The sequence below is a fragment of the Capra hircus genome, chromosome 5 (genome assembly GCF_001704415.2).
Source record: "Capra hircus breed San Clemente chromosome 5, ASM170441v1, whole genome shotgun sequence".
NCBI classification, from domain to species: Eukaryota; Metazoa; Chordata; class Mammalia; order Artiodactyla; family Bovidae; genus Capra; species Capra hircus.
The window spans coordinates 74,244,074-74,252,380 of NC_030812.1; positions in this window are offsets into that span (position 1 = coordinate 74,244,074).

Below are 8,307 nucleotides of genomic sequence, written 5' to 3' on the forward strand. Positions count from 1 at the left end.
CAGCCATTCCAGCACTAGCCCTGAGCAACTCATGTCTCATGCAAATTATGACAGTCACATAGAAAGTGATTCCCTGTTCCTGTTCCTCACCAGCAAGGCTCCAGGGGAAGCAGCTGTCCTGCTTTGCCTGAGGCAGTTTCCAGAACACAGGCGTTTCAGTGCTAAAACTAGAACAGAGCTGGTCACCCACTGCCAGCCCACTCTTCCAGACTAACTCAACGGGATGATTTAAAACTGATTCTTCCTGGAATCCCCACCCCAGCCTGATTGGACCCAAGATACACATCACTTGCTTATTTCGGGTCGTGACTTTCTGTTCAGGGGTCTGCACTGGGAGTTGCCTGAGAACAGGGACCGAGTTTGATTCACCCAGATTGTCCCAGAGCCTCGAAAATGACCTGACACACAGAGGTGTCAAGCTGCAGGGAAGGAAGGAGAAAATGGAAAAGGAAAAGAACGGAGGTTTCCAAAAGGACCCAGAAGTGGCAGATTAGAAACAACGCAGAGAATATCCGTATTTGAAGCTTCAAGAGGTTTGCCAGGGCTTCCCTGGTGGCTTGGTGGTAAAGAGTCCACTTGCCAGGGAACACCGAGTCAGTCCCTGGTCTGGGCAGATCCCGCCTGCTGCAGAGCAACTGAACCCGCTTGCCACCGCTGTCCAGCCTGTGCTCCAGAGCCCGGGAGCCACAACTACTGAAGCCTGTGCTCCTCAACAAGAGAAATCACTGCAGTGAGAAACCTACGCAGCACAACTAGAGAAAAGGCAGCAACAAGGACCCAGCAAAGCCAAAAAGAAACAAATAAAATTCTTTTTTTTAAAAAAAGGAAGAGACAGTTGTCTACAGAGGAGCTACCCACGTCCGAGGTCAGGGGCAGGGGCCTAGAGTGCCAGGCTGCGACGGGGCAGGAACGGCCGAGAAGAGCTACCCCGCGTCCGAGGTCAGGGGCGGCGGCCGAGAGGAGACATCCTGCGTCCGAGGTCACGGCGGCGGCCGGAAGGAGCTACCCCGTGTCCGAGGCCAGTGGCGACCGGGAGGAGACAGCTGGCATCGGAGGTCAGGGGAGGCCGGGATAAGCCACCTCGTGCCCGAGGCCAAGGGCGGTGACCCTGAGGAGCCACCCCGAGCCCGAGGCCAGGGGCGGCAGCTGGGAGGAGCCACCTCACGCCCGAGGCCACGGGCAGTGACCCTGAGGAGCCACCCGGAGCCTGCAGCTGCAAGGAGCTACCCACGCCCGAGGCCAGGGCCCGCAGCCCGGGAGGAGCAACCTGAGGAGCAGTGGCTGCAGGCACAGGAGGACCTAGAGGAGCTATCTCAGGTTGAAGGTCAGGAACGGTGGCAGTAAGGAGATACTCCTCAACCAAGGTAAGGAGCAGTGGCTGTGCTTTGCTGGAGCAGCCGTGAAGAGATACCCCCACGTCCAAGGTAAGAGAAACCCAAGTAAGATGATAGGTGTTGGAAGACGGCATCAGAGGGCAGACACACTGAAACCATACTCACAGAAAACTAGTCAATCTAATCACACTTGGACCACAGCCTTGTCTAACTCAATGAAACCAAGCCATGCCTGCGGGGCAACCCAAGACTGGCGGGCCATGGTGGAGAGGTCTGACAGAATGTGGTCCACTGGAGAAGGGAATGGCAAGCCACTTCAGTATTCTTGCCTTGAGAACCCCATGAACAGTATGAAAAGGCAATATGATAGGATATCAAAAGAGGAACTCCCCAGGTCATTAGGTGCCCAATATGCTACCGGAGATCAGAGGACAAATAAATACAGAAAGAACAAAGGGATGGAGCCAAAGCAAAAACAATATCCAGCTGTGGATGTGACTGGTGATAGAAGCAAGGTCCGATGCTATAAAGAGCAATATTGCATAGGAACCTGGAATGTCAGGTCCATGAATCAAGGCAAATTGCAAGCGGTCTAACAGGAGATGGCAAGAGGGAACGTTGACATTCTAGGAATCAGTGAACTAAAATGGACTGGAATGGGTGAATTTAACTCAGATGACCATTATATCTACTACTGCGGGCAGGAATCCCTCAGAAGAAATGGAGTAGCCATCATGGTCAACAAAAGAGTCTGAAATGCAGTGCTTGGATGCAGTCTCAAAAAGGACAGAATGATCTCTGTTTGTCTCCAAGGCAAACCATTCAATATCACAGTAATCCAAGTCTATGCCCCAACCAGTAACGCTGAAGAAGCTGAAGTTGAACGGTTTTATGAAGACCTACAAGACCTTTTAGACTAACACCCAAAAAAGATGTCCTTTTTATTGTAGGGTACTGGAATGCAAAAGTAGGAAGTCAAGAAACACCTGGAGTAACAGGCAAATTTGGCCTTGGAATGCGGAATGAAGCAGGGCAGAGACTAATAGAGTTTTGCCAAGAAAATGCACTGGTCATAGCAAACACCCTCTTTCAACAACACAAGAGAAGACTCTACACATGGACATCACCAGATGGTCAACATCGAAATCAGATTGATTATATTCTCTGCAGCAAAAGATAGAGAAGCTCTATACAGTCAACAAAAACAAGACCAGGAGCTGACTGTGGCTCAGATCATGAACTCCTTATTACCAAATTCAGACTTAAATTGAAGAAAGTAGGGAAAACTGCTAGACCATTCAGGTATGACCTAAATCAAATCCCTTATGATTATACAGTGGAAGTGAGAAATAGATTTAAGGGCCTAGATCTGATAGATAGAGTGCCTGATGAACTATGGAATGAAGTTCGTGACATTGTGCAGGAGACAGGGATCAAGACCATCCCCATGGAAAAGAAATGCAAAAAAGCAAAATGGCTGTCTGGGGAGGCCTTACAAATAGCTGTGAAAAGAAGAGAGGTGAAAAGCAAAGGAGAAAAGGAAAGATATAGGCATCTGAATGCAGAGTTCCAAAGAATAGCAAGGAGAGATAAGAAAGCCTTCTTCAGCGATCAAGGCAAAGAAATAGAGGAAAACAACAGATTGGGAAAGACTAGAGATCTCTTCAAGAAAATTAGAGATACCAAGGGAACATTTCATGCAAAGATGGGCTCGATAAAGGACAGAAATGGTATGGACCTAACAGAAGCAGAAGCAGAAGAGGTGGCAAGAATACACGGAAGAACTGTACAAAAAAGATCTTCACGACCCAGATATTCATGATGATGTGATCACTAATCTAGAGCTAGAGATCTTGGAATGTGAAGTCAAGTGGGCCTTAGAAAGCATCACTACGAACAAAGCTAGTGGAGGTGATGGAATTCCAACTGAGCTGTTTCAAATCCTGAAAGATGATGCTGTGAAAGTGCTGCACTCAATATGCCAGCAAATGTGGAAAACTCAGAAGTGGCCACAGGACTGGAAAAGGTCAGTTTTCATTCCAATCCCAAAGAAAGGCATTGCCAAAGAATGCTCAAACTACCGCACAATTGCACTCATCTCACATGTTAGTAAAGTAATGCTCAAAATTCTCCAAGCCAGGCTTCAGCAATACGTGAACCGTGAACTCCCTGACGTTCAAGCTGGTTTTAGAAAAGGCAGAGGAACCAGAGATCAAATTGCCAACATCCGCTGGATCATGGAAAAAACAAGAGAGTTCCAGAAAAACATCTATTTCTGCTTTATTGACTATGCCAAAGCCTTTGACTGTGTGGATCACAATAAACTGTGGAAAATTCTTCAAGAGATGGGAATACCAGACCACCTGACCTGTCTCTTGAGAAATCTGTATGCAGGTCAGGAAGCAACAGTTAGAACTGGACATGGAACAACAGACTGGTTCCAAATAGGAAGAGGAGTACGTCAAGGCTGTATATTGTCACCCTGCTTATTTAACTTATATGCAGAGTACATCATGAGAAATGCTGGGCTGGAAGAAACACAAGCTGGAATCAAGATTGCCAGGAGAAATATCAATAACCTCAGATATGCAGATGACACCACCCTTATGGCAGAAAGTGAAGAGGAGCTAAAAAGCCTCTTGATGAAAGTGAAAGAGGAGAGAGGAAAAGTTGGCTTAAATCTCAACGTTCAGAAAATGAAGATCATGGCATCAGGTCCCAACACTTCATGGGAAATAGATGGGGAAACAGTGGAAACAGTGTCAGACTTTATTTTTGGGGGCTCCAGAATCACTGCAGAAGGTGACTGCACCCATAAAATTAAAAGATGCTTACTCCTTGGAAGAAAAGTTATGACCAACCTAGATAGCATATTCAAAAGCAGAGACATTACTTTGCCTACTAAGGTCCATCTAGTCAAGGCTATGGTTTTTCCTGTGGTCATGTTTGGATGTGAGAGTTGGACTGTGAAGAAGGCTGAGTGCCGAAGAATTGATGCTTTTGAACTGTGGTGTTGGAGAAGACTTTTGAGAGTCCCTTGGACTGCAAGGAGATCCAACCAGTCCATTCTGAAGGAGATCAACCCTGGGATTTCTTTGGAAGGAATGATGCTAAAGCTGAAGCTCCGGTACTTTGGCCACCTCATGTGAAGAGTTGACTCATTGGAAAAGACTCTGATGCTGGGAGGGATTGGGGGCAGGAGGAGAAGGGGACGACAGAGGATGAGATGGCCGGATGGCATCACTGACTCAATGGACGTGAGTCTGAGTAAACTCGGGGAATTGGTGATGGACAGGGAGGCCTGGCGTGCTGCGATTCATGGGGTCGCAAAGAGCCGGACACGACTGAGCGACTGAAATGAACTGAACTGAACTGATGTGGAACAATCCCCAGGATGTGCCAGTGGGTGAAAACAAGGCAAGTCCAGCTCAAAGTGTGCAGTGGAAGGGTGTAACTGCATGAGCACGTGACTGTGAGAGGACATGTGCCAGGGTGTGGGTATGTGTTTGTGAGGGGGTGTGTGTGTGTAGGGGTGGGTAGGTGTGAGTGCCTGATGGCTGTAGGGTGAGTCTGTCTGTGTGTGAGAGGGTATGCGTGTGTGAGGAGGGAGTGGGGGTGTGCTTGTTGTGCATTTGTGAGAATGTGTGTGCAAGTGAGTGTGTGTTGTGTGCGTGTGTCTGTGACCTGGCAGGTACAGGCACCGGGTTGTTCTGGAACTAATTCTTAGGGACTGAATTTACCTCAGGGAGGGAGCTGGGAGACCCAAGAAGCAGTGGAGGGTGGGGAATATTTCCTGAATAACCTTTGGTAACTTTTGAAATTTGTTTCATGGGAACATAATACCTATTTAAGAAAATGAGTAAAATAGGAATCAGAATTAAACTGTAAAAGCCTGGGACCCTCGGTGGAGGCTGAGGTTCTCCTCAAGGGTCACCAGACACCAGACCTCCTACTGCTGCTGCTGCTAAGTTGCTTCAGTCGTGTCCGACTCTGTGAGACCCCGTAGACGGCAGCCCACCAGGCTCTCGTCCCTGGGATTCTCCAGGCAAGAACACTGGAGTGGGTTGCCATTTCTTTCTCCAATGCAGGAAAGTGGAAAGTGGAAAGTGAAAATGAAGTCACTCAGTAATGTCCAACTCTTAGTGACCCCATGGACTACAGCCCACCAGGCTCCTCCATCCATGGGGTTTTCCAGGCAAGAGTACTAGGGTGGGGTGCCATTGCCTTCTCCGAGACCTCCTACTACTCCTGTTTAATTCCAACCTCTACAGAGGAACGCTGGGTTCACCTCCCTGTGCCGATGGTGCCTAGGAAGGGAAGCGTTTTGTCCATAGTCACACCGCTCCTCACCCCCATCTCCTGACTGCCAGGCCAGAGTCCTGCTATGGGGACAGCCAGGAAAGCTCTGAGGACCCTTTGACAGCTCCCACAGCGGTTTCCCCCCCGTTCCCGTGAGAAACAGGTAGAAAAAAGATCTTTTCACTTGTTCTTATTCTTAAGTAGGTTTCACCAAGATCTGTGATCTTTCTCAGAAGACAATCTAGGTGTTGCAGCGAGGAAAGAGGACGTGTGATGTTTGCAAAGTGTCTGTGAGAAGTTCCTCTCTATCTAGAGGTTATGCTTGCTTGCTTTTCTTTCCGGGGTGTTTTTATTAAGGAATGGCAAAACATTTAAATGTCCCTTCACTTAGATTGTCCCCAGCTGTCAGTACTGTCTACAGTGTCTGCTTGGAGGTGAGCAGTAAACAGGGTCAGAAGCTCACCCAGCTCTGGAATGATGGCCCCAGTCAAGCCTGGCCACAGGGGTGGGAACCCTAGATGGCTGCCTGCACCCTGAGAATGGGAACTCTGAACTCCTCTGAGCAGTGAAGATGCCTGCTTCAGGCTGTAGGCAGGGGCAAGGTGAGGCAGATCTGGCTACCACCTGGCCCAGGATCATACAGACAGACTGTGAAACCTTCCCCTGGCCCTTGATTCTTGGCATCCTGGTATGTGCGTCTCATTGCCACCTCAAGGATCTAAATAAGGTGGGACTGAGAGAAGAGAGGCAACCATATTTTGGCAGATTCTGAAACAACCACGATGAGGGTATAGAAAAGACCATGAGTCTCCTTCAGAACAAAGGGGCTGAACTGAGCCAGATGAGGGGGCGCTCTGGGCAAGTGCAAAGCCGCGGAAGGTGTTGGGCCGGCATCGAGGATTCATGGAGAAGGGCCCCTCTGGGTGGCACTCTGGGAAGCATGCTGTTGGGAGGAGGCCCTGTCCTTACTCTCCCACACCTGCAGCTCGAAGCTTCCCCAGCTGTGTGCTCCTACAGGGGCTCTACCAAGTTTAAAACAGGCTTCTCTTGACATCATTTTTACTCACTCAGGTTCACAGGCCCACTCGAGGGCCACCCCAGCTGTATTGTAGAGATATCAGGGATCAAGGAGAGTTTTCGGACAATCAGCAATTCACTGAAATACATCCGACTCCCTTGGTCTCCCAACATCAAAGACTTTTCTTTGGGTGAGGGAGGTGGCCTTGTCTCCCTCTCACTGCAGGTTTGGGTTGGGGACCCCAACTCAGATGAAACAGGGGCCAGACAGGAACCCATGCTTGAGGCTGGCAGGAGGAAACCATGGTAAACTGGGGTCTCCATTGCTGTGGGATGGCAGATGGGAACGACGGCTCGATACTGCCAGGAAATTCTCAATTTTCATAAAAAGCAGAAAACTGAGAATTGTTTTTTTTAACGTGAAATTCTCTTACTTAAAATAATGGTCATTTATTTTAACTTCAGCCCACAGCAAGACACCCACCACCAGGCCTGCCCCAGAGAGAACACACTGCCGGCCACGAGGTGTGAGGAAGCCAACTTTAGGAGGGAGGAGTGGGGCTGAGGGCTGACAAGGACCCTCTTTTGGGGATGTTTCTTCTTAGGTACTGGCCGGATATTTATTTTTCATTGTGGTCACACTGCAGCTTTGCAAACCTTTCCTGTGTTTGTGGTGTTTACCTCTTTAGGAGCCCTGGGTCCCAAGCAACAGCTCAAGCTTTACTTTCCCAGTCTCCCTTGCAGCGGGGGCAGTGAGCACGTGATCGGGCTCACCCATTCAGGAGTGTCTGCTGCAGACCTCCCTCGGGATGGGAGCCAGGGATGCGGGTTAGGAGGCAGAGAACTCCAGGAGGCTGGTGAGGGTGACAACAGAGCATTTCAAAAACTGTACCCCTCCAAGCCTGGTTTATAGAGATTCTTGAGCTGCAGAAGATCCTGAACCAAATGCTTTCCTAACGAAAGCGGCCAGGTGGGGTCTTTGGTTTGCATTTGATATTCCTGACTGACACAGGTGCTTTGAAGCCAGGCAGGGTGGACAGTCACTTAGCATGCAGATTAAGACTCGAAATCATCTTTAATTACTAGCCCCCCACCCCATCCCGGGACTTGGTGGCTCAGACAGTCAATAACCCACCTGCAATGCAGGAGACCCAGGTTTCATCCCTGGGTTGGGAAGATCCCCTGGAGAAAGGAATGGCAACCCACTCCAGTATTTTCACCTGGGAAATTTCATGGACAGAGGAACCTGGTGGGCTGCAGTCCATGGGGTTGCAAAGAGTTGGACACCACTGAGGGACTAACACACACACACACACACACACACACACACACACATACACACACACACACACACCATCCCACTCTTCATGTAGAGCTGACTAGCTAGGGTGATGGCAAAGTGGGAACCAAGTGAGAGGGCACAGGAGGGGTGTGTCTGTTGGGGTTTTCTCTCTGCTGGGGCCCTTGGAATAAAATCTGTGTTGTAATGCAGATCTGATGGCCAGGTGTGAGCACTAGCTCTTGAGGGCAAAACAGGGGGGTTTAAGACAAAAACCTGCCTTGTGTTCTCCAGTTGTAGGTGACTCTAGAGAGGCAGTCACAGCTGATGTCCTCCTAGCCAATTCCATGATTGAATGCCTGGGAGGCCCATGCACAC